At 40.3% G+C, this 27624-nt stretch overlaps 1 long non-coding RNA gene across 5 annotated transcripts; it reads left to right on the top strand.

The window, feature by feature from the left end:
• Positions 1–38: 38 nt before the first annotated feature.
• On the top strand, positions 39–26429 carry LOC107320264 (uncharacterized). 5 transcript variants are annotated; one of them, XR_014935722.1, is made up of 3 exons: positions 39–221; positions 3404–3480; positions 26328–26429. It is a non-coding gene; the product is annotated as an uncharacterized LOC107320264 (long non-coding RNA). The 5 variants fall into 5 exon arrangements; XR_014935723.1 differs by lacking the exon at positions 26328–26429 and adding an exon at positions 11671–12077 and having other exon boundaries at positions 3404–3468; XR_014935720.1 differs by having other exon boundaries at positions 40–221; positions 3404–3468.
• The last annotated feature ends 1195 nt before the right edge of the window (positions 26430–27624 follow it).

The raw sequence follows: 27624 nt of genomic DNA, 5'->3' as shown, positions 1-27624 counted from the left end.
TGAGCAAGTAACACACCCTTAGTGACATCACAAAGCCCCATACTTTGGCTGGAATTGTTGAACAACTGTTCAAGTGCATGTGGGGAAGTAAAACTGTATCCATGTGGCTGTGGGAAGTCATGGCATGCCCAGCCTATTACTTGCTTCAGTAGCTGGGTGCAACTAGATCAGCATTCATAAAAACAACAAGCTGGCTGAGAAACAAGGATGCTTGAATTCCTGTAAGTACATTTCTCCAATGTCTGATATTTCCTCTTTGCTAATATGATGATATCTGAGTCTGGAAGCCTGGAAAGTCTGGCAAATCTTGCTGGCAAACTGGCAAAGTATGACAGTATTCTCTTGATTCTGAGCACAGATACCTTGATAGTATGTAAGTGTTTTTATCATGGCTTACATCATAACTTAGAACAGAAGGATAAGAAACTAGAAGAGAAAATGGAATTAACTGAAGTCAGGTATCTCTTTTTTTGTTCTGATTTTGCTGTTGAGGTGGCTGGAAGGACTATTAAGACAAGCTTTTTAAAGCTGGCACAATTGCAATGCACAGTGTAAGTGAGGAGAGTGGAGAATCTCAAGCAAAAAAAATCTGTGTGTATGGCAGGTGATCTCATTCCAGAATGAGAGTCCCTGGGATAACGTGTGCCCACCTATTAGTGTTTCAACCACTGACAAAACATGATACCATAACTCTGTGTGCAGTTTCCAGAGGCTTAGGCTACAGTTCAGTCTAACCTTCAAATAAAGAGTTTGTCATGTTAGAATGCACACTGAAACACCATTTACGATGATGATCCATCACTGCTAAAACTTCTGGAGAATGCAAGTAAGAAAACTTCCTTGTGTCTCAGGTCCTGAAGTTTGCAGTCAGCTGTGTGTATATCTTTACACAGTCATAGATGACTCTCTATAAAGCAGAATTAGCACATTTATGCAGCTCACAGTCCTGTGTACTTCTGGTTTTATTTCTGGTTTATGATGTTAAAGTAGCTGACAGTAACACAGTAAGAGAAATAAACGCCATAAAAAAATAGAAAGGAGTGAAGCAAATGAGAGCTACTCCACATGTATTGGTATAGGTGTGGAGTATGATACCTACATAGGTATTACAGGAACTTCAGAAAGCTGGGCACCTAAATCTTACCTTTCCATCCTCAAGGGGAAAACAGAATGTTTCTAATAATTTAAATGCCATGCCACGATAAAAAACCCACACCATCCTCAATTAGAATGCTAAACAGGAGGAACAAATAAACAAATATGAGAACAATCTTCTAGTCCTGAAAGCTCTAAAACAGATTTTGAAATACCTTTTGTAAAGAAAGAGGCCAGATTGGATTTTGCCATCCCTGACAGCTTTTACTTTCCCTTATGTAGAGGTGAAGATAACTGAAAGCAAACGTACTGTTGAAATTGCAAGGAGTAATCCCACAGCATGCAAATCCAGCTATTTATATAGTGTTTGTATAATGATGCTAAAATGTTTCTCCCACTGTCTGGCCAGTTGACCTTAACACTAAATAAAATCAGAGCAGTCTAGTCTAACTACCCCTTCATTGTGCTCATTGTCTGCCTACCCAGAGTATTTTCTCTTCATAACATCAGTATTAGATACAGGGTACAATCTCATTCTTTCATTTTACAAAACCAACTCCTGAAGATCACTATGTATTTCAAGACAGGCCACTATAAAATACAGATTTTGTTCCCTTTCTCCCCTTTCTTGTTATTTCTAGCCACAAAATTAAATGAAAGCTTGATAAATAAAAATCTTGCTTCCTGATGGATGCAAAATATGCTGATCCAGACCAATCCAGTAGCAGATCATAAAATGAATATGCAATATTTGAAGCAATTTCCATGGTACAGGCTCTCTGTTTTTTTCAATGCAGGAAACCAGAAAAGAAGCAAAGTGAAATGAAATGGTCCCTTCATAGAAAGACTCCCATCTGAAAATTGTTTTAATTCAGGGCAGCCATGGGTATAGTTTACATAATAAAAAGCAGTTTTACTAAAGTGTCTGTGGTTACACTAACCCAGTGTAGAGGTCCTGATCAAAGCTGCCTTGCAGCCAAAGTCATCAGCAACCCGACAGCATGCGTTGGTGAAAAGGACTTTCTTTCTCAGCTGGGATGTCTCAGAACCACTCCCAAGAAAACCAAAACTAAGCAGAAAAGAGGGTGTGAAATCAAGACACCTTTTCCACTTGTTCAGTGTTATGTATTAAAATCAGAGAGTACTTGGAAGGAGATGTGCAAGCCATCTTGAGATTTAGGAAAACAACTGCAAACCAGCCAGGATTAAGGCTTAGCAGGCCTGGTATAAGCCTAAGGTTGGGGATGGTCACTTGTCTGTTGAGAGCTCTGCTCTTCTAGTACCTCTGTTTCATTTATCAGCTCCTGGGAGAGATAATGCTCAAAGCAGGACTTAGACTACAAAATTTATTTTCAGAGCTGGGGAAATGAACTGAGAATATGTCAAACTAGGAATTGTTTAACCTCACAAAATTTAAACAAGGCAGCTTATTTTCTCTTCCATCATTTTACTAGTTCCTGTTTCAATCTGCAGGCCTTATAGAAAGGAAGGTGTAATGATGCAGTCTTACGTTACAGTTAGATGAGAAAGAGGGACAAGGAGAGGCAGACTACTGCATTTTACAAATACATCCCTAGGTGATCCAGGACTAAGTATGTCTCACCCCACTGAGAAGCTTTTGTTTTTAGGCTAACCCTTATTTTTTTTTCATTTTTCCTCCCCTCCCCTAAGTATGTCACATCCAAACATCAACCAAATACTTCTATAGGCAGAAAATGAAGCCGCTACAGGCCTTGTTCTTTTGAACTAGGACCCAATTTGATTGGCGTCTCTTGACTTTTAGTAAACTGTGTGTTCTGAAGTGTGAGAGAGATCCCTGCAGCAATAATGTCCATATCAAATCATAATTAAAAACAGCAGTGAGGAATGTGCTGAGATTTGAACTGTGGACCTCCCAGGCCTAAAGCCCAAATTGCAAAACAGGACTTTAAAGGCTCATGGAAGCTTTAAACATCAGACATTTAATCACAACTAGTCTGTAGGGATGACTTCCAAAAAAAGAAACAAAAAGGCACCACCACAGAGAATAATAACAAGATCTGAGTGTGTGTTGTAGCGGAGGGACAGTTTCTTCACAAAGGGGTCACACGCTGTGCATCTACTTTTCCATCAACCAATGACAGTTTGAACATTTTCAAAGACATTTGCAATGGGAATCATATCAAGCCAAACCTGGGGGAAGGGAAAGGAGGCTCTGAAGCAAGAGTACAGTATGTTTGTGATCCAATGGCAGCTTGCCATGAGTAGGAGGGCTCCACCCAGAAGTATCAAAAATAAATTAACACACCTATCTATCTTCTTTTCTTAGACTTCTTGGAACCTATGCAGGAACTTCTGTCAACCTACTACAAGATCCACTTACCCCCAGCTGAGGTCAGCAAAGAGGTGAAGTAATAAACAGGCTTAAGAAAGGTCAACTACACAGGGTCAGGCCAAGGAGCTTTTTAGCTCAGCATCCTGTCCCTGACAGCAGATACCTAAGGGAAGGAATAAGAAAAGGGCAAGCATAAATGAAGTAATCTTGCTCCTCTTTGAAAGGGGATATCTCTGGCTCACCAGTGAGACCAATGAGTTGAAGCAAACATGAAATGAAAAACTGCTTGATCTGTTTTTTGTTTTTTGGTTGTTTTTTTCCTTCTAAATATATGTCTTTGAATAAGATTTGAGCAATCTCAGGTACCACTAATGAAAAACCAGTACTGAACTTAAAGTGTGGGAGTCTGATGATGTGTTTAAGACAAATTAGTTGGGCACTGCATAGTGTTGCCTTTGGGCTGTGTATCTACTCCACTGACAGAGTGGAGACACTACTTGCATACCTTCCTGACCCACAGTGTTGAGAAATCCCAGATGTATGTCCTGATGGGTTAGCTGACCAGCATGAATCAGCCTTATCTTTTATCTATAAAGGTACAGGTATGGGAGGCACACAGCTAAATATTGGCTTTATGTCAGTGAGCTAAGGGAAGACCTTAATTTCCATGCAGGTTGCTGGATCTTCCTTACTGTCCTAAAGGACAGTAATCTAAAAAATCTAAACTTAAGTTTAGATTCACTGTGACACTTTGCCTTTTTCACTGTAATGGTTAACGAGTTGGTATCTATCTCTAAAGGAAACAATAATTTTATTATGAAAACGCATTGAGCTATGTGAGATTTCCTGTCCTTTTCCTGTGACATCTTAGTATTGCTGATGGCGACAGAACTTGGGCTGAGATCACTGGGTAGAACTCAATTGGTGCTTGAGCAATCTATTGAGTTATACCAGAGATACTGACATCTATGAATGTGTGAATATAGGGGCAGTAGACATCTGTCAAAGATTCCCACATACTGAGGTAAAGATAAAATGTCAGAACAAGATCTCAGCATAACCTCTTAGAAACAGGAGACTAATAACAAGAACTAATAATCTGCTAGAACTCCAAGTCCTAAAACCTTCTTGTCTCTTTCTTTTGAAGAAAATGCCTTCCCCATCCCAGAACTGTAATTTCATTTCTTCATTTATATGGTTTTTAAAATAAACAACTTCCATAAGACTCACAAAGAACACAGTACATAAATGATAAAAACTTTCTAGTCAATGTCCATCTTTCTCTGGTTATTAGTATCTCATCTTTCAAACTCTGAAGGACAGAGCAGCATTGAATTTATTTAATTACTTATTAATGTATTCATCACAGAGGTCCTATCATTAGGAGGTCCTATCATTATCCTACTTAACAGAAGGAATTGACTCCAGAGTGGTTCCTTAAGGAAACAGTATCCTTGCCAATAGAGAGGTTGAAATCTGGGGAAGAGCAAAGAGGAGGGAGCAGATCAAAAGTGTTGTTCTCTCACTTCATTTCATTTTGTCTAATACTTTAAGATTTTCCTGTTCCTATGTGATGTAGAAATGCTCAAATTTAGTATAATAATAATATATTATATAGTATAATATAATAGTATATATATATAATAGTAATAGCCAGTGTTCTGCCCTGCAGAACTCATCTTCCAACTGGGATGGCAGAATGCATCCTGTACCACACCAATCTAAAAATAAGCCACCAGAACAACAGGCAGCAGAACAATTTCTGCAAGATGTTTATCTATCTCCTAAGCTCTTGGCCAACTTCTTTTCTGAGTTGCCACATTCCCCAGCCTGTCTGAATCCCATCTACAGCTTCAAGAGTTTCCATCTCATCTTGTGCTCAGACCATGAATAACTGCCTTGTTATGTATATATGTGATGGAAGGGTGGGGTGGAAAAAACTCTGGTAGGAGCCTGTCTTCAGCTTGCAGTAAATCCTTACCCAACAGAAACATCAATGAGATTTGGCAGCTGTGAAGAGGACTTCTGGAAAATGGTTTCAGGTTCCTAGGAAGTGAGAGAGGAATTTGGTAATGGGTGGGGACATTTTTTCATTCCCTCACCATTTCTTGTCAGAGAAAAGGAAGATCTAATTCCTCCTTATTCACATAAGGAAGTCGTCTGTATGTAGAAACAATATCCTCTGCATAGTATACAGTTGTACGGAAGAACCTTGAGTAGTGTGATACCAAAACTGTCATTCTCCAACAGTTCTGGTAGCCTTGGAAGTCCAGGAACACCAGGCAGAGTAAGGTGTAGAGCATAGCAAAAACCATCTGGAGACATCACTTCAGATCTCTGAAATATGTCTAATTCTTGTGAATTCTGGCCAATACATGCAGGCTAAAACAACATTTCATCGCCATCACTTGCACAGCCACAAGAATAGTGGTGATAGGGCTCTACCTGTCCCTATCTGGGATCAGCAGTCTCAATTAGTAGATTATTTCAGGTGGGGTAAAATACCTCAAATACCGGGCCACTCAGCTTTTAACTAACAGTATCATTTATACAAGAGATTTTCAATAAAGGCAAAACTTTCACTGGCTTTGAATAATACAGAGGTATACACATGAGATACATGTGCATCTTAATCACCTGAACTGGATGAAGATGATAGAAATATTTCTCTATTTTAAATTATTCCATATATTTTAGATACATTATATATATATATTCTATACATATTCAATTTAAAGCAAAAATACAAGCTCCATAATCAAGAAGGTCATAGGCATATAATAGAAATCTTGGGAGTACACGGCCTTTAGCAAGAATCTTTTTAATATCTAGGTACTACATATTGTTTGTGCTTCTCTATTTCACTTTGTTGTTTATTTCCCTGATTCTTGCTGCTACTGTTGATCTTAGAGATGGATCTGAAACAAAGCATCAGGTTGGACATAGGGAGTTGACTCTGGCTTTCTTTTCTGGTCAGAAAATGTACTTGTTCTGAGTTAAATACTTTTGCTCAATAGCTCAACCCTTCCCAATACACAGCAGAGCGTGTAAATAAGCTGCACAGAATTTCCTTGTGAAAGTTACACCTGCCCTCTGGGTGGTAGTAGTTTATAACTCCTTTTGTTTTCCTTGCAGTTTTTTTATTTGCTTAAACGTTTATATGAGGCGTCCATCCTGTTTGAATCTACAACAGGTTGTTCTCACATAAAGGCTGGAGGCATCTCTCCAGATACTGTGATTCCTGTAAACTAATGGCTTTGATTAGTTTAGATGAAAGCGACACTTGTTATAAAACATCCCATACTGGGTGCAGCTTTATGGATTTTACACACGTAAAGCAGAAAGAAACACTGTAGTAGCCAGACCCAGCACAGTGGCGTTTGGGACTGCATTAGCTCCATCTATAGTCATCTAATATTACCATTTTAAATTCTATAAAATATGACCTGTTGCAACATTGTCTGATCATTTTTTCAGGGGGAGGAGGGTAGATAGAAACAACCAGTTGTATTTGCCAAGCACGTTATATAAGCAATGAAGTTCTCAGAATACAAACTGAATGACTATCATCTTGCATCTCTTGCACAAAGCCTGCTAACGCTAATTCCTTCCTGGGACTGCAAGAGTAAGGATCCTTATCTTGGGTAATACAGAATATTTTCTTTTTTCCCTTCTTTTTCTCCTTCCTGACTGTCAGTAGAGTACAAAAAAACACAGACAGTGTCATCTACTATAGGGACTATTGACAATTTGAGAGCTTTTGCTGACTGATAGAGGAAGAAGTCTAATCTTTAATAGAGGGCAGAAACAGCAGCAGCATGCTAAGTCTAATGCCTCTAGTAGAGAAGAACACTCTTATTTTGACATTCAGGAAAGAAGGCCTTGTCATGTTTTTAATTTGTGCTAGCAGAATTTGTTTAGATTGTGAGGAGGATGTTCTGGCATTGAGTGGTGAGGATGTTTGGTTAAACCACTTGCTAAGCTGGGTAAATCTGACATCAAAAGAGTTTGATAAGATATTTCTAAGATCTTCATGACTTCAACGATGTTGTTGGTGCAGAATTTATATAAAGATATATGAACTGATGCTTAACCAATTAAATAGCTTACCCCCAGGTATACTGTAGGATAGATCAGTGTACATGGTTCTAGGCATGGTGTACTGAGTTGTGAAAAGACATGGTTTTCCAGAACTTTCCCCAGCAAAATTTTCAATTCTATAACTGCTGGGCATTGCCTTCTTCTGGGGAAGTGTAGTGCATATGGAAAAGATAATGAGCTGCTGCTTGGATTCTGGGAACAAATAACACTAGACACATGTCAAGAGACTAACTTGAATTAGCATGTGATGGCTTGCAGAGCTTTTAGCGTGACTAGTTAGCAACAAACCTAGCAAAAGCAGCAAGTATGTAATTAGACTCTTACCTAAGTGGAAGGCCAGCTCAAACCTCTGGCAGAACACATCTACCAAGGAGCTACCAGGAGTACAGGGCAGCCAACACATATAAGGATGGCCAAAGTTTCTGCCAGATCTCTGTGATCTGCAAAGAAAAACCTCAGTGTCTCCATTACACAGTGGAGGAATACAGAGGAAGGACTGTAATCTCTATCTATGACCTTTTTGCGTTTCTATCATGTGGGGGATACCAGGATACCATGGGCCCTAGGATGATACTAAAAGCACTTCACATGATGCAACAGCCATGTGAGAGGGACTTTCTCCTATGTTTAGTATAGGAAGATGCTGATGTGACTTGAAGTTTTAAGTTGTACTAGAAATAACCATGTTAAATGACACTGCTAACTGAAAAGCATGAATGATTTTTCCTGTGTACTGAAGAGTGTATATGTATTGCATCATCTTACTCCCTTCTCCCCTCCTGTGTTATCTACTTGGGCACCCCAGCCAGTGTCTAAGGTTTCTACTCTTTGCCACTAGAACGTGAGGTGACTCATGGTACTTTGCTTAGCCACAAATGATGGATGATTGCCCACTATCTCAGATTACTTGTCCCTACTGCCTTCTACCTCAGCAGAAGGAAATGATTTTTCTGGAGCTAACAGAGGAGGCCAGCAGGGTCTTTTGCTCTACCACTATGAAAGCTTGAATGCTGTCCTGGGCAAGGTCCTCCACTGTGCTTGGTCAGGACTGCACTGACTCATATAACCATTGCTGAAGTCTCCCCTAAGACCTCTGTGAGTATCTGGAACCTAATTCAGCACACACCAGCATCACTGGGAAGATTTTCTATCACTTCAACAGGTATTAGCTACTGGATAGGGAACTCTTCTTGGTGTTCTGCTTGACTTAATTTTCTCATAAGATCAGGTTTGGATGTTATTTCAGAACTACGGCTAATTGGAGAATGAAGGTGGTGTGAAATAAGGACAAAAGGAAAGAAGTTTCTGCTCCAGAGTAAATCCCTATCTCCTTTCTTTTCCAAGAACCCAACACACGATATAGGCCAAATCTGGCTACTGAAATTCTATTTGTCTTAATGATACTTGGGGTCAGAAGATTCTTGATGATCAAACCAAGACAACACGTTCTGCTACTTATGTTCTTCAAAACTCTGAGACAATTCTAGCAGATAAATGGTATATTTCCCATTATGGTATTGCTATAAAACTGTTGAGTCTTATGTTTACCACATTAATAATTTAGTCACCACGCAAATAAGGATTTTAAATCCCACCATTACCTTAAATTACCTGCCAAACACTTACCTCCACTTGTCTTTTAGGGCACTTATTTTTTGCAGTGTGGTCCTGGTTCTTGATTAGTTTAACAACCCCCCTGTCTTTTGACAGCAAAAGAAAAGTAGAGGTGATTATTACAGTTACTGCTCTCACTTTGCCTTGAAAGTCCATTCTAAAGAAGGCATTAGGGAAGGCTTTCTTGTGGCTGAGAGATCAGATTACCACAATTAAAGTAAAAAGGTGTGGTGCTATTTACTCTGCATGTTATGACACATGAAAGAAAGTGATTCAGGCAAGAAAAATAATTACACATTAATTTGTGTTTGGCAACTTTATTTCACGTACGTGGCCCACAGAGCTTAGATAAAAAGCTGTTTTGTCCAGCATGTTCTCTGTGTGAGCTTGGAGGAGGCTTATGCCACGTTTTACAAGGAGCTGCTGGTGTATGTGTGTGAGGATGAGGAAATAGGTGGGACTAACCTCCTGGTTGTGTTCTACAGCACAGCCTTGGAAGAATTTTCATTATGAAGCCCCCCAGATTGCCACATAGATTCCATTCAACTGAAAAACTGTGCTGCAACATGGAAACTTTCCCTAGATCTGACAAAATTCTCGCAAATCTGTGGAGAATATGGAGTTTCTGAGGTAATATGGAAATTGGGTCTGAATAACTTTGAAGGTGAAACTTTGAAAACCCTAAGTAGCTAAGTTCCTATGGGTTTCTGCAGACTTGGTGGTAGCTACAGCATGTGCTCAGCACAGCTCGAGAGGAGGTTTAGTCTTTGGAACTGCATAATATGGATGCAATAAATCAAGTGTGAACACATCGCATGCCTTGAGAAAATATCGCCTTTATTATATTGGCAATAATGCACAGGGAGACAAGTTCCAAAACACCCAAGAGGGTTTCAGTGGTGTCACACCAGGTTTAGCAATGCATCTGAAATGCAGGACATTAGAGCTATGAAGAATGATCCAATCTGAACACCATCAGCGTGACTACAGTACAGCTCCCTTACTGTAAATAATTTCAGCAAGAGGTTCTTGCCAAAGCCAGTTAATCTCAGACATATTGCAGTTTCTGTGCTAAGCAAATGCTAGTTCTACAAAAATGGTTTTCAGCTGGCATTTCACAGAATGGTACATGGATATGCCTATCAGCTCCATGATCACAACTGCCTTGTCATGAGCAAAACCATCCTCCATATGAAAGAAGCAGCGAAAGGAGCTTCAAAATGAAAGGTTGCTATCTTATTTTCCTTTCTATTTTTGGAGGAACTCTCTGCCTAAGTTTATATAGTTTCATTGACTTCAGGACACATTAACGTTAATGGCACAATGACAATAGCAGCAGATTTGGCCTTTAGGAAAATATATTCTGTAGTAATAAGTAAGTTAGTTCAAGGAAACAGCAGTTATTCATAACATGCAAAGAACAAATACATGAAATGTAAACCTACAAAGCTTCATTTTCCCACCAAGCAAGCTTTTTGCATAAATCACAGTCCACTGCAAAGAGGTGGTGCTGCTCCTCCATCAACATGTATGTCAGACTGATTGCCCGAGTCTGGAAAGGGGATGCATTTACATTAGTAAATAAAATGAAATTTCAGAATATACAGGAAAAATGCAGCCAATTGAGTTGTGTCTGCTTTCTTGTAAAACAGGAATAGCTTTTATAGAACAGACTAGAACAGTATAATTTACTCTGTGTGTTGGTTAACATTTCAAGGGCTGCTCCAAAAGTAATGCCTCCTATCTTATTCTGTTGGCCCGTGATGTCAGAAGCAGATATTGGTGGATGGCAGTGGAGGTTGAACCTTCCCATCAATATTCTGGTACATTTTGTTGCTGTGTGAAAGATTGCAGCTGAGGGACCTCATGTCATTTATGTCTGACATCATGGTGTCTGAAATGGAAGTGTGTATGAAGCAAAAGTGTGGAGATGAATTCCTCCATGCAGAAAAAAATAGCACCCACTGACATTCATTGATGCTTGCTTAACATTTATGGAGACTGAACAGTGGATGTGAGCACAGTGAAGTGGTGGTTGGTGCGTTTCAACTGTGGGGACAGTGGGTCACCTCCATTGGTGCAAAGTTTTACATGCATGGCATGCAGCTCTTATTCATCACTGGCAAAACTGCACAGCTAATGGCGGTGATTATGTTGGAAAACTGTTTTGTAGTTGAGAATTTCTCTATCAAGTAGTGCTGTTGTGCTCTTTGTATCTGTTGTAGTTTCCATGGAAATAAATAGGAGTCGTTACTTTCAAAGTGACCTATGCATGTTGATTTGATTTGGCAATTATTGTCTCTTTTCTTTGTGCCAAGCTATTATTCATCTTCCAGAAAAGAGTCACTGAGCTTTTTACATAACGCCTCAAAGTATTAATTTTAATCTGTGAGAGAGTCTAGGGAATGTACAACACTTTTGCTTTTATAGGCATGGCACTGGGAGGGCTGCATTACTTGCAACTGGCAGAGAAACATGAGTGCCTTCTGTAAGTTATAATCACCCAAAACTTATGATTCTTTTGTTTTGCACTGTTTTTTCAGTAGTTGATCTGGGCAATGGATGGCAGTGATAACACAAGCACAGCTGTGCTGGGTGAAGCCAGAGGTTTACCTAGACCAGAAGCCTGTCTCCAACCATGGCCAGCAGCAGATATTAAGGGCTGAGCATGTGAAGAGGACAAGCACGTGGTGATTCTTCCCCGGGATTTGCTTTCTGCCTCCAGCTGTTAGTGGCTAGAGATATCTCAAACCAGAGTTGGCGCCTGCCAAACCAAGAGCTCTCAGAACATCAAACGTGCAGAAAAGCACTTTCATGTATATCATTAGCAGGACAAAGTGTGTTTATGAAAAGCTGCTAAATGTCCATTTTGAACTAGATACTTCTAAGAAAAACAACTACAAACGTTTCTTTAAAAAAGATAAACATGCAACTGGTGCATCCATTTCTGAGAGCTTTTGAGTGCTCTGTATTTACTGTCAGTGCTAAGAAATAAAATTAAGGTCTGAGTAGTCCTAGATCATAATGGTACCTCTTCTAGGTATCACTGCTTACCTTATACCTGCCCCAGGGGACCTGGAAGGTGGCCAGAGTCATTGACAGGTTCATAAAATGTAGGTACACTTTCTTAAGTCTCAGAAATGGTTTCAAAAAGAAAAAACAAGAAAGGAAATAAGTGTGGTGTTTCCATTGTGCTTCAGAAAAACAAACCCTTCAGGAAGAAAAAAATAATGGAAACACATGAAACACAAATTGGATACACTCAAAGTTAATGAAAGGAAAATCTTTTTCCATTTTAGTTAATGTCTTAAATTAGAATTTTGGTAAAGAAGCTGGAAAACAGATGGAGAGGATATATTTTTTTTCTAAAATAATTTGTTAGTGAATTTGAAGCTCATGAATGAGAATAACTATTAATAGCCCTGGCTACAGAAACACTGCATGGACTGCAGCTATGTTGGTTTTTCCACTGTATGAGTGATGCTCCATAAGTAATGCCTCCTATTTTATGATGTTGGCAACGATGTCAGAAGTGGATGTTGGTGGGATGGCAATAGAGGTTGAATCTTCCCACCAATATTCTGTTGCATTTCATTGCCGTGTCACTGGCAAAAATGCATAATAGGGGTGACTATGTTGAAATTTTTTATTTTTTTTTTTCTAGGTGAGACTTTGCTCTATCAAATAGTTCTATTGTGTGCTTTGCGCTGGTAGTAGTTCCCATGGAAATAAACAGGAGACTTGACTTTTGGAGTGACCTATACAGTTCTCCCACTGCCCTGCAGGAACCTGTAAACCACAGCTGCATCTTGCACGTCCTCCTTGTCTAATCATACCAAAAATCCATTCCTCCAGACATTCCTCAGTATCCTCACTTGCATTACACCTTTCTTCTTCATTCTCACATGGTTACCAGCACACTCCATTTCCAATTGTCTTTCTGGAAACCTTTTATTCCACCTTGCCCAACCTGATACATTTTGACTTGAAAAGTTTATACTGTCTTCATGTTCTGGCCTTCTTAGAGTTTCCCCGCCTATACACACACACTTTACCCGGGGGCTGCTCATTATATCATATTTTCATACCTTCCCCCGATCCATCTTCTGTCTTTGGAAAAACTTTCACCAAGTGCATTTCCAATTTACACTAACAAAAGTGAAAAAGAAAGGTTATAAATGCTTGCATTGAGGTTGCCCATCAAGTACTGTATTTCTTTTTTTTTTTTACAAAAAGAACCCCAACAACTTATCTTTCCATTCCACATCTTGACATGTATTTCTTCCTCTGTTTTTATCAACCATCTTGTTTGCATAGCTGCTCCCCAGGATATTTGTCACGGCTGGCTTACAGCACACTCTGCTGATTTACAGCAGCAATTAATAATTTCATATCTGCTGGGAGGGGATGGATCTCTATCTTGCAAAGATGAGTAGCAAATGATACTCACAAGTCTGAAAAATGCTGATGAGCATTTTTTTCATCCAAATCAAAACACAAAGTTCATGCCCTGGTGACAAACCGGAGAGGAAGATGTTGTGCAAGGATGGAGGGCATCAGAGAGCCACTTTCAAGTCCCATCTAGGAGTGGGACTGATGTTTCTGGCCTGACTCAGTGTTGTTTGTCCTTCTACTTGCTGGGCAAGATCCTCCACTTGTGTGAGCCTGGTTGGCTCTGCTGGCACCTTGTGCTGGAACTGGATGGCCCTGCTCAAGCTCAAATACTGTGTGTGCTGCAGGTCAGCAGCCATGAGCAAAGTTGTGCAACTGAAGTTGCAGAGCACCAGCCCACACTCTAAACAGCCCTATCTGATTCTTGACTTTACGAACAACCACATTGACACTGATTGGAAGGGAAAAGGAAGTTCAAAAAAAGATTGTGTTTGGTCCTCTTAGTAAAACCTTTCTGGGCTTGAGTTTTGGTCTCTACCTCAATTCACTAACTCATAAAAGCAGATTTAAGTCAAGAGGAGCTACTAGCTTCCTGAGCAGATATGAAACAGCAGCAGAATGAAAGTTTGTGCAAACACAAAGGAGCAAGAGACCTTCTTTCAGTGTGGCCTTTTATTGCACTTCTGGGTATTCACTCAGCTTAGAGACAGCACTGATTGTCCCAGGCAGCGGACTGTGAAAAGTCTGTAAGTGCAAAAGAGGTACACAAACTCCATTGATCATAATAATAATAAACTTATTTACTAGGAGCCCACAAATTGTTCCTGTCCTAAGTACTGTTTATTCCAATGTACCTGAGCGTTCACTGGTAACAGTATAGTTAGACTTCTTAATGCTTCCATAGTTGTCTTTATCCTGACCTTGTCAGGCCCTGTCTTCACAGCTTAGCACATTTTTTACCTGTCCCTAGGCTTCATGTCTTTTCCACTTCACTAATCCACCATGTTCTCTTCTTCCAGCACACTAAATGAAGGTTAGTAGGAGCAGTTACAAGAACACAAAGGTGCCCCTGCTGCTAAATCTCCAAGTTTGGGCTAGTTCATATGTGCCTATGTTTTTAGGAGAAGGAATGTCTTGCAGATGAGGACTGAATTTGGTTTTCTTACTGTCCAGAGCTGAGCATGCTGTTGACCTGAAACATGTAACACTTGTGTTAATATTTTCCTAAGTATTCCTAGGTATAAACTTGAGACTACTGAAGGGACAGGCAAAAGAGGAAGGGAGCAAGCTTCCCAAGGTTTTATTGAATGTTTTTCGTCATTTGAACTGACCATAAGCCTAGGATACCTTGGATAAGGCCTGAAAAGTTAGCTTTGTACATATATATAGATCCCTTTAATAACCTGGATGTACACAATTGCCTTTCAACCTAGAGAATTATATAACACTTCACATGGTTTTGCAAGGAGTGTACCAGGGAGTATTTGAAAGGATCTGAGCCAAGAAGCTGTACAGACAGCAAGGCGTCTGTGTTGCCACTACAAAGTGGATGTTAATTACCTAAAACAATACATGTAATAGGCGAAGAGAAAAATGCTTTGCATTGCCTTGCCATACCCACTCATCTAGTGCATCTCTAACTGCACAGTTATTTAGCCTGGAGGGATCATAATTAGCTGCTTCATAAATTAATAAGGGAAAGGAGGAGGGAAGGGGGAAAACTACCAGTGCAAGAATGGTGGGAAACTTTAGATAGGATGTTTCTCGAAGAATGTCGTTAGCACGCATAATTACTTCATTAAATAAAGACACATACAAATGCACAAGGATTCTCCATCCCTCGACAGAGATGAGTTGTTCAATGGGCACTGCATGGCTCCTAGTTGAAGGACACCCTGGAGGTGCCAGGCAAATGTGAGGTGATTGCCACTCTGCGCCAGTGTGCTGAAAGGCTTCCAGAGAACACAGTAATGGGATAGGGCCAAATGTGACTCGCGACCCCCTCTAACACTGTTCATCCAAGGTACTCAAATAGTGTTGCAAGCACTAGTTAGTAAAGTCGTGCACGGCTTATCACAAGCAAAGTGAAAATGTATCACTGTCCATATTTTACAGTGGAGAAACTGAAGCTAACAGGGATGTGTCTTGCTCTGTCACTTAACAGGTCAGGGTCAGGCCAGCTGCATTAAGCACCACTGCCAAACTGACGGTGTATAACGAGCCTATTGGAATCCCATTTACATTAGTTAATTACAAGTTCATAAAAAGAATGGGTTTTATTTCCTCTATTATGCAAAGAATTTACCAGGTGGGAGAAGCATCTACCCAGTTTACAACCAGACACCAGACCCATTTAGCTAATTAGCTGGTTCCAGGCTTGCAGTTGGATACGTTAATACATCTTCTCCATTACCGTAGTTTGTGAACCAAGTTTGTCTCACAAGACAGCTAAAATATCTCCAAAAATACAAGAAGGGGACACATGTTCTGGCTGACTGGAGAGACTGCACTGTGTTCCTCTCTGTGAATTCTGCTGTACAGACTTCCACTCTTTTAATCTGTTTATCCACAACAACTCATCTTAGATCCAGAGCCTGCCTTTATGGGCTGTTTCTGCATATTTTTTTTCCTTAAAAGCCAGGCTTCTTGAATCGCAGGGAGGTGAGGGATGTGACTTGACTGTATTCCAACAGCAAGTCTCAATGATTCAAAGTCAGAAGTGGAATTCAGCTCCCAGGCTTCAAGGAAAACTGGGCCAAAAGGAAACTCTGCTTTTCCCATTCTACTTTGGCCAGCGAGCTAAAAGTTAGGCAAATAGGAAGCATGTCCCACCCTAACAATATGGAGAGCAAGCTTTTTAAAACTGCAGCTGGCTCTTTTTGTTGGTAACTAGTTTTCTACAGGAATATGTGGGATTTCAATAGAAAGGCATGTGGAGTATTTTCCATTTGAGTTTAAAGTATCCCCTGCGTATGCTTATTTGCATTAATCCTTACTAAAGACTTTCTCATCTTCTGGGTTTCTTCCTCATCCCTCATTGCTGAAAGTTGGTTGTATTTGGGGTTTTGGGTTTTTTTTGCTTTCCTATTTTCAGATACTTTCATGTTTTTCTCACTTCTCTCTTTTTGGCCAAGGGTTTGGCAATTTCTCGAATGAAAACCATTGCTTATATCCAGGAAGTATTTTTTGTTTACAGTAAGATCTTACATTTCTTTTTCTCCCACTCCGGAACACTCCTTTTAGATTGTGCATCTCCTGCCTAACTTTTGCTTTATTTTTTTTAGCTCCCTACACAGTTCAGAAAATTTCTGGAAGTCTTATTTGGCATGACCAAATTACCGTGCCTGACTCTGCCAGCTCCCTGACTGAGTCTTCTCTATCCCTTCACCATGCAGGAGAAAACCTTTCCATCAGAAATGGAGCTGGCAACAACAAGTACTCTCCCTCTCTCCACTTTTCTCATTAGAAGTTTCCATAGCACAATAAAGCATTTTCCAACCAAGTCTAGAGCTGAACATATTGACAGAGCTAAATACATTGAGCCATTTAGATCTGGGGTTTTCTGGTTGGCTGGCTTACTAAAACTGTTGACTTTCAATGGCAAATTTCCCACTGACTTTAGAGAGATTTGGATTTCACCGAGTGTGTGGCTTGAGCCTCTGTGACTGTGTCTTGTGTGAAGAATGTCTTGATCTAATTCTTATAAGTAAACAAGTGGCAAAAATACAGCAAATTCTTCCAAATTCTTACATCTATAATAATAAATATATATATATATATTTCACAGTGCTGTAAAGTTTACAAAGTATATTCTTTTAAATAGGTTTCTGTACTTTTAATTAAGTACTCAAAGTTTTTTTTTTCTTCAATAAAGTAAATGCTTTTTGCCCTAAGGATATTCAACATCGGGCTTTTCCCCCTCTACAGAAGCAATGAAGAAGGTTTTATGATAAACAGGAACTTCTAAAGATTTCTTCTGCAAGCCTGAGTAGTTCCTTGACAGCAATGATAAGAAACCTAAAGTTTTCTGGAGCAGGAAAATCTCCTGTGTTAAAAGTCTAGGGGTGGGTTAAGTCTAAGTACATTAGATTCATTACTTCAAGCCTCATCTTAATTTCATATTTTTAACTTAACTGATTTCAGTGGGCTTATGGGGTAGGTAGGTCAGACCTCTCATTTCTATGTTGATTGTGCATTGCGGTTCCTAAGCATCCAGATAAACCCAGTTTTCTCTCTGTGAGTATGAGTCATTCCTTGGGTGGTGAGAATGCAAGGTCTAGTCTTCTTCTGGCATTTCCTGCATGCAAGAAGTGAGATAATCTGAGGTCATATGTCATAGCACTGTGCTCCTACAATGGGCTTGCCAAGACAAATGAGAAATACAGATGTGTGAGACACTCTCCTGAGGATCACCTGAGCAAAAGAAATTATCTTTCTCTTGGTGTCCCATATCCGCACCTTCATCTACTCTTCTTAACACTGAAGTCTGTTGCTGCTCATGGGAGGATCTGAGAAGAGCTCTGCCCATGCCCTCATAATGTTCCTTTCCTTCATAAAGTTGCCAGGATTTGAAACTCTTTTAGCTGTAGTGCTGGACAGATTCAAACTCTGCTCAAACACAGTATGTAGCAACTGTGGGTTTTTCCTCTAGAGTCATTAGCAGGGGTGTAGCTCTTTCTTCTGGCAACATCCTGGGTACAAGGGCAGCTCCAACCTTATTGCATCAAAAATTACCCAACAGGCAAAGTGTCTGTCGAATATACATTAAAGTGAATTTCAGAAACCGTGAACCTTGGATTCTTGGATTCAACACCAAGGATCACACAAGCACAAGAGTAATGAGCTCTTCGAAGTCCTAAGTTTTTGTGCCACTACAGTTGCGTTTGAGAAAGCCATATATAAGCATGGGTTAATTAGGCAACTGGACTTTAATAGTAGTGCTGGAACTATCTGGGTTTTTCAAACCCTCTGAGATGTTCCACCTCTCTTCCTTTCTTCCTGACTTATCTTTCCCAGAGTCTTAGAGTGTGCTCTGGCCTTGCACAGCCAAAGGCAAAGGGCTGCCACTGGTTTTCCTTGTGCCTTCCCATAGCCCTGCATGAGGCAGAAAAGATGTGCATATCTCACTCCTTTTGGAGATTGGGATGGAGAGCAGGCTAAAATAAGGGCTCTCACATCACAGCTATGCTATCAGCCCACACATCTTTCTGCACGCTGTGTAGTGAGTTGCTCCCTCTAATACTGTGCTCTTTGCATTTCACTGCTGCTTCTACCTTGGGTTTTTATGGCACTTTACAAGGCTGCTGAAGGAGTCTTCAACTCCCCCTCCTCAGTAAATATATGTCCTGCTCTGCTGACGCACAGAGAAGTTAATTGATTTAATTTAAGTCACAGCACATCGTTGGCAAAACTGTGGAAGAAACCTGGGAGACCTGGGGGGGGAGGGCGGGGGAACCTCTGCTCTCCTCTCTTCTAGCTGCAGCGTTTTAGCAGCCATGCCGTCAGCTAGGAGACAGATTTCACCAGCACAGAAGTGTCGCTGGACTCCGCTAATAACTGGCTTTATGCAGTCCTGTTTACTAGATCTAGCATACGATATGACTAGGAATAGGGCTTAAAAGCATGTTGTGGAGAGGATTTTGGTAATGCCCAGTTGCACATTAAATTTAGGGCAGGTATATTGCAAAACAGTGGTTTTGCCCTAGATGAATCCAGAACTGCGGCTCACAATGTGTTTTCCCATTTGACAGTGCTACGGGCTATGTGTCCTCCCTTGGACAGTGTTATGCTACTGAGTTTTACCTTATAATCCAGAGAGATGCATAGAAAAACAAAACTGGGAGTGCCAAAAATGTAAGTCTCCCTTCATGGCAAATGCAAAGCTCTAGTCTTGTAAAACATCTTGTAAAAAAGAAGGAAAATAAGTGAATTGCAAGGCTAGAGATGGCAGACATAAAGCCTGAATCCAAATTAGAGCGAGAAGGACTTGAAAGAGAGTATGTTTCTTTTTTCTTTCTGCTTTTTTTTTTTCCTCTCCTGGAGAGATCTTAGGTGAACAAAGCCTCACGCTAACACTGCTGCCAAGAAACATGTTCTGAAGAAGGATGAAATCAGCAGGTTGAGGTACTTCTTACATCAGAATTAGTCAAATCAGCTGAACCAGAAGCAATAGATTATCATAGAGCTCCAAATTTCATCTGTGGCTTCTTGTGCCAGCCATGTGACACCTGCCTTTGACATTCAACAGCCTCAGACAAGGCTCTTAGGGGGGAATTCATTTCCTTTCTTTTACTTTCTCTGGCCAAGGAAACTTGTCTCCTTTCCTTTTTTCTTTCTTTTTTAAAAATCCTTTTTTTTTCTGTCGCCAAGATTTCTGACTCATGGCACATGGAGATGGTATTAGTCACAAGCTATTTCCTGTTTTCCAGATAACCTTGCAGGCTGGGGCTTCACGGTCAACAGCACAACCAGGTGGAGTGCAAAGCAAGAACCAAATGCTGGCAAACGCCAAGGAGGAATAAAACCTGCACTCAACGGATTGTTTATCCTCACAGGCATCTTTTTTATTGTTGTTGTTATTTTTTCTCTAAAGGAAGGGCATTATTTGAAAGTCCTTTCTATTCGTCTCTTGTGAGTTTTCCCAGACCAACACACCAAACGTGTCTTTGCTTGCCCTGCCCTCAGTGCAAATTTGATCATTAGCTTTTCAAAGCGCTGCTCTTGTTTGTTGCAAACCTACAAGTGTCAGGTGTGAGGATCACGCCAGACAATGAGGAACGTTCAAAATCGTTTGCTGCAAACAATTCTGTTTCTCATTCTTCCTCAAGTCTTGTCAGGTGTACAGACATCCCTGCCTAAACCAGGTGCCACTAACAAACTCATGGCCCTGTGGGTTCCCCCTGTGGGTTCCTGCTGCTGACCCAAGCAGATATTCACAACCTATACTCACATCTAGGGTGCCACAGCTACCAATTGCAAAGACAGCAAAATTAAAACTCGGGAGAAGAGCTGTAATTGCACCTCTGAATTGCGCTATGAACATCCTTAGGCATGTGGAATAGATGTTACCCCAGATTTATTGCTGTGCGTGTTGATAGCAAGTTTGTAATACTTCCTCTCCAAAATATGTTAATTTTCTAAAGTGCATTGGAACATGTGCACCCACCCTTGGAAATGCAGCTAGCTTGAGGGGACAATATGGTTGCTGTCTTAAAGCAAACTAGCATTAAGCAACTATCTTGGATAAGAAGGCAAGAAGCCTTTACCTGAAAGGAACTGCAGGAGATATGAAAGCAGAAGGCAATTATGCAAATTGAAATTGGAACAGGATTACTCAGGCTAGAGCCATTTACTTTAGCAAAGCGTGCCATGGGTTTTAATGGGATGAGTGTGCCAGGGGGAGTGGGGCTGGCTGTACCTGGGATTTGCCACTGCATGTACCTGGGAGATACCACCACTTGCAGCACAGCAGCTTCAGTACCACCAAGAGAGAGAGTTAGTTCCAGCTTAAGCTCTGCTGGCCACAGGGGCATCAGCACCCTGGAATGCCTACAGTTCCTACCATCATTTTCTATTTCACCATGCCAGATGGACTGTAGGACAAAGGAGGCTTTGGCTTAGTGTGCAGAACAAGAAAGGCTATTGCAAGCAGGAAAGGAAAACCAGGTGGACTGCTGCTAAACCAGCTAAGACTTGGCTTAAATCTTTGGAAGTACTTGGAGTGTTTTTATGTCTGTGCCAGGGCAGATTTAGAGGGCATTTCACCACCTGGGCCTATCCAAATGCAAATATGCTGCTGTGTGTGGAGGAATAGGCTACTCTGGAAACTAGATTTCTTACCAGGGGGAAAACATGCTTGTGGTTATCATCTCCAGACGCTGTTCTTGGTATATCTCACTCATTCAATATTCCCACTGATGCCAATTTGGGAATTCAACCATGAAGATGAAATTTCTTCCCAGACATTTTTGGGTTTTGAAGAAAAAAAATGAACATCGATTAAAGGTTACTTTTTGTAACTACCCTGAAAACAGAAGGAATGGGTAGCAACTCAGGCTCACAAATATAGGCTAGTACATGCTGAAAGTAATTGTTATCATCGTATGTGGTTAAAATTAGTCACCAGCAAGTTAAAACCAAGGATTACATTCAGGTTCATTGTTGAAATGCCTTTGCTACTGTGTACCTCCCCTTGCTACCAGGATAATGGTTTACAAAGCTTGATTCTGCTGTGTTTTGAATAGGATCCTTGGGAAACCTCTAGATTCTGAATGGATGTCCTATAATACTTCTACTGTCGGCGATTTGCACACACTCAAAACCTCTTAAAAACATAAACTAACTTCCATAAGGAGACTTTTTAACCTACCAGTTTCATACCCTGGCTAGTAATGGACAAGCCAAACCCACAAAATATGAATCCAGTTGTAATATTAATATTGACAGAGATTTCGCTAATTATATATGGGTGTTTGTCAGCTGGGATTGAAAAAACAACGTCCCACCACAAACACGATCCCCCTCAGTTGTCTCTTGACAGAAATTTTTGTCTTAAATGTCTTCCCCAGTTTATTTAAAGACTCCCACACAACCAAGGAAAATCGTTGAGGTTTTGTGATAAGTTTCCTCCTGGTATTCCCCCCAGTGAAAATCAGTGTTTACAGTTTAAGGTGTTGGCACCAGTGTCACCCTGCAAATTCCTCAGCTACAAATATGCTGGAATGGAAGCACGCAGGGTAAACACTGTCCTGAGTTAGGGAAGAATAAAAGATCTAGGATGGATAAAACCTCTTTCTTAACCTGCCTGAGGAAAAATGAGACCATTTGGAAGGGACTGGAATATCTCTGGATGCCATTTCTGACCTTCTGAGTGTGGCAAACATCTTCTCTGAAGGAAAAAACCATGAAGTCACTCAGAATAAGCAAAGCAACATCCAGAGTATAAGCGGTCAGCGTGATGAGTAATTTCAGAATGGTGGTAAAGTTATTGGTTTGGAAGCTAGTAATTTCAAGTTGTACACGATATCTTTATACTGGAGAAAATGTTGTTCTCTATTTCCCCAAGTAATTTTTTGACATATGGGATTAGGTTGGTTGTTGTAGTTCTAAATCTCTGTGAAAGTAGTTATAATTTCTGTTTAATAAAACTCCACAGGTGATCTCTTTTTATCAGCCTATTATCTGTAATTAGGGCATTTAATACTCAAAGTCTTTGATGTCATGTCATCTTTGAAACATAAATAAGAAGTTTGTCTCCATCCTAAAAATTAAGATTAATTACTTGGAAGGGTACCCAGAGATACTGTTGAAAACCTTTTGGATATTATAATAGCTACCAAAAATAATAATAGTAAAAAAAAACCCAACAATAATATTAAAGAAGAAACCTTGGAAAAAAGCTTCTAACAGTCTTATAGGAAGCGAGTAATAGTGCTTGCAACTCATTAGAGAGACCTGGATACGATCAGTTTTACTACTGCTTGTTGTTGCACTGTTGGGTTTTGGTTTTTTGTTGTTTTTTTTTTTGGTCTAGATGTTTTGCTTATAGTAAGGATATCAAAACACTGAAATTAATTCCCAGTCACCCTCCCAGTTGCTATCAGGTAGAAAAGCAGGTCCTGGCAACCCATGAAGCCATGCTGAGAGCCTGATCACAGTGATATGGAGGATACCTCATGTTACACATCATTCTCTACCCCGGTATTTAATAAGAAAATCAGTGGGGGACAGCAGCTATCTAACAGGGAATCAGCCCCATATGCTGGGCTTGGGTGAAGTTCTCACTGGGATGTATGCAAAAAAGGGACCCCTCCTGTGCAGGATTGGGCAGACTGGGGGCACACTGTGCATTCATTCTGTTCCCCTGGGGAGCAGTACATTGGGGAATGTCCTTCTCAACCCTTGTTCTCTCCTTGCCTGTACTTGTGGAATAAGTCTTGCCTAGGTCAAACTGGAAATCCCTATCAGCAGACCTGGGACTCCAGACCTCAGTCTACTTCCTAATCTTACTGCTTAGCCACATGATTATCCTTCACCCACACTCAATGGATCTGCAGTTTTTTTCTGCCATCACTCTCCCCTTCAGACTTGTCAGAAATCTCTCACTCTTTCTCCTGGCACAAGGCCCACTTCCACTCTCTTTATCCCTCTGCCGGTATCCCTGGATCTCAGCCAGCTTAGATCCAAGCTCTCCTTCTGTCTGCTTATAATTAGAATGTGCACACATTGAAGTTTGTTTTATTCCCAAGGTTTTATTGGTAAGTTAGGGGGGAGCAGAAAGCATGTAGGAGGGGGATCACACAAATCCTGTTATTTGTAGGTTCAGAGTGGTGCATGGGAGGAAGATACAAAGCTCCCATTAGTCATTAATAAGACTTTAGGGCAGGTTTCATAGGCAAAGCCTGGAAAACCTCTTCCTGGCTGTCTGCTCTGCTGATACCTAGGTCTTCATTTATCCCACATCTCTATACCTGGTCAAAGTCTGTGAGCATCCCAGAATGTGAAGCTACAACCTCAAATCCTCTTCCTCCGCTGCAAGACTTTTATTTCTGTTTTGGATCATGCAGAATTCATCCAGGTTGGCCTACAGGGGCCACCATCATTATTTATTATGAGAGCAGCTACATTTATGTTAAGGCTTTTCTTGCACTCTGCAACAGGACAGTGCTCTGAACAGACCTTCTACCAATCCCAATGACTGGTTTCTGGTTAACCCTATCAAACTTTCAATTTCCAGATGAGTAAACTGCTTCCTGGAGTTAAACACAAAAAAGCCAGTATCCAGAAATTCTCCTATGTAGATCTACACTCTATTGAAGGTTTTAATGTACTTAGCTATCTTTTTACGTGACTATGCATTCCTCTGCTCTGAACATAAGTCAACATGATAGATTTGAGTATTAATTAGTATTATTAATCACAGAATACCAAAGAGGGATCTTGCTGAAGTTCATAGAAGAGCTCTGAACAGTAAATATACAAGGAAAAGCAGGTCAAGTGCCAAACAGATGACTAGACCCTGCCCTGGAGTGACTGTATTCCAGAGGCACAAGTGGAGAAAAACAAAGCCAGACAAGATAGAACATATACAGAGTGGGAAGTGGGTATTCAGGCCTGGATGTTTCTTGAAATAGGTGGGGTCTCAATAGCAGCTTGTTAAAAACAGTGTGGGAGCTTAGCTCATGGTAGTGTTCTTTTTGGCAGTCCATGTGGTGGGGTTGAGAAAGCCTGCCAGAATGGGTGGATGAAGAAGGCAGAAATATTGGTGACTGATGCTTGGGCAAGATACGCAGCAAACGGTGATACTCCATTTTCTCTAATCTCACTTTGACACCTGTTTCTTCCTAGACTGAATTAATCAGCACTTGTTAGATTAGTTAAAGCTGCCCACTGAGCTACAAGTCTGCTTTTAACATGGAAGCTTCACCAGTTTTTCCCCGCCAGTAGTTTTGTGTCCGTTTCATGGGGCTGTAAATGACTGGATGAACTTGTAACTCAGCATTTGCAGCCATTTCTGTCTGGAATGATGGCCTATGGGGGGACTTGGGCAGCTCAAGGGAGTGCCTGGTGGAAAGCACTACCAGTGACGGTGCAAGTGATGTGTTTCACATTAAGCACCAGATGAATTTTCCATCTTTTTTAGTAGCTCCTCTAAAGTGGAGATTAAAATCCCAAATGCACAACTCCAGAGCTCCATCCCAACAGGCCCACCAAGTTCAAGAAACCCACCCAGCTCAAAAAAGGCATCATGTGCTGTAGAAAACTATGTGTGGGTGGCAGTTGAGCTTACTAGCGTCTGCTCCATTTGTTTAAACAATTGCTGCGTGGCTGGTTTCGAATTTACAAGTATTTAGGAAGTTTTGAGATTCCCAGACTATAAATGTTGGTATCTATTCCACTCTCTCCAGACTTGAGCTAAGCCGCCATTTCAGAGTGCACCTAATGATTCAGGTGAAGGAAATGGTTTCTACTGTTGTTCTTTTACTCCTTTGCTGGTTGGGTTTTTTTTTGGTTTTTTTTTGTTTTGGTGAGGTGAAGAATCTCGTAGACATGGAGTCTTTCATGCTATGCTTCATCCACTTGAACCTTTCCTTCCAAGACTTTAAGCACGTAAGAAAAAAAACAGATGTCTTGGGGAAAGTTAAAAAAAAAAAGTCCCCCAAACCCCAGCTTTACATGCACTTGGATCTTTCATTTTATAAAAACAGTCAAGCCACAACCACAAGATTTCACAGATAAGAGAAAAAATGTGGATTGTACTTAATTCAATATTATAAAGAAATGCTCTTACGGGGAGACTGCAAGCTGAGCCAAAGCCAGACCAAGACTGCTGACTGATCTGAAAAATGTGAATATTATTCACACTGGGACACCACATCTCATAATGCTCCATGTGTGCTATAGTATATAATTATGAAATGTTTGCATTAAGTAACTTGGGTGCCTAAATACAGATGTTCCTTATTGACATTAATTGGACTTGACATATCTTTGGCCTGCTTTATAACAGTCACCAAAGCATGCATTTCCACTTTACCGTACATATTCTAAAGGAGCTCTGTTCCATATCGAGCTTATTAACAGAGAAAAACATTAGTGCCCTAGCTATCTGTCATATATTTCAGGTAAAAATGCAATTGGTTTGCATTAAAGAGTGTAGTTGTAGGGAACTGACCACAGACATTAATTTCTGTTCTATTTTTCTTTTATTTACAATGAAGTCTATCCCAAAGACTTAGATTCTTTTTTCTTTCAAAAACTGTCAATACACTGTGGTGTCATTTTCTCTTTGCTTTTTATTACCATCACTTAGATGTCATGTTTCTGATGAAGAAAGAAAGAAAGAAAGAGAGAAAGAGAGGAAGAAAGGAAGAAAGAAGAAAAGAAAGGAGAAAAGAAAGGAGAAAATTTCCTTTACCTCTAATATAAAAATATAAATGACTTTTTCACTTGTTAGTTTAACTGTTCTACATTACTCTGCAGCATGCCTCATTCCATCAGCTAGGGGGAAAAGTTAAGTATTAAAGAAAAACACAGATATTCATAAATATGAATTTCACCTGGCTGGTTCTAAACAAGTTCTCCATGTGAGAACTGAAGGAGACCTGGAGGTCCTTGGAGACAATTTTCTTAATATCTCATGCAGTCGAGACCCAGTGATCAGATTCTCCAGGTTGGAGAATCAGATGTGGAACCTCAGATTTTCAATAAGCTTCCTTGGAAATGAAAGACAGATTTGATTTTGACATTGCCATCCTAATCTGCAAGTTTCAGGTGGGCTATTGATGAGTGGGAGGTATTTAAGTGGACATCCATGCTTTTAAATGAATAGAGAGATGAAAAGGAGTTTGAAGTTTGAACTGGAATTCAGACATGAAAATTTATTCTCCTGATGTTTCAGGAGAAACTTCTTACATATTTTGTTCCAGGCAGTTCAAGGATCAGAATAACTGCCTTGCTTAAAAGAGACTTATGTAAAATCCTGGTTAAAACTTAGAAGAATGGAAGTGAAAGTACACAGACAAGGGAGCCTCTGATTTCATTTCACTGGATTTCTTCTTTTAAAAGAGGTGGACATCTTGCCTTTCTTGAACCGACCACTGAAAATACTTACCTTTTCTGAGCCAAATTCAACTTTCCCAAAGCACATAAATGCCCTCTAAAAGACAACTACCTGCTCTTTCCCTTAAGACTGAAGAGAAACTTATTATATCCAAGAAAAAAACAGTTAAAGATGATTCAGAGATATTGTATAGACCAAGACTTCCCACCTTAGTTAAAGAATAAACTTGCCATTATGCACTTTAAAATCACTTGAGAAAAAACATCAGGAAAATACTGCATCTTTTATGCTGCTGCTGCCAGATAACTCAATTCCAATAATCTCCTGCTTGAAATATGCCTTTCAGTTTCCTCATAACAATGGAAGAAAGACAAGCATGAGATGAAAAAGGAGCTTCCCAAATATTTGTGAACAATTAATCACAGAGGGAAAAGTCCTGTGGCAAGTTTTCCACAGTACAAGTCGCACATATTTCAAGACCAAGCATATCTGATCATACCCAAAGCAGGAAGATTACTGTTAATAATGTTACTGTGAGCTGGGAAGT

This window comes from Coturnix japonica, chromosome 18 (assembly GCF_054131305.1).
Source record: "Coturnix japonica strain WE chromosome 18, WE-NBRP24, whole genome shotgun sequence".
NCBI classification, from domain to species: Eukaryota; Metazoa; Chordata; class Aves; order Galliformes; family Phasianidae; genus Coturnix; species Coturnix japonica.
Note: the sequence above shows the minus strand (reverse complement) of the source record. Positions and strands in the feature narration are given on the sequence as shown.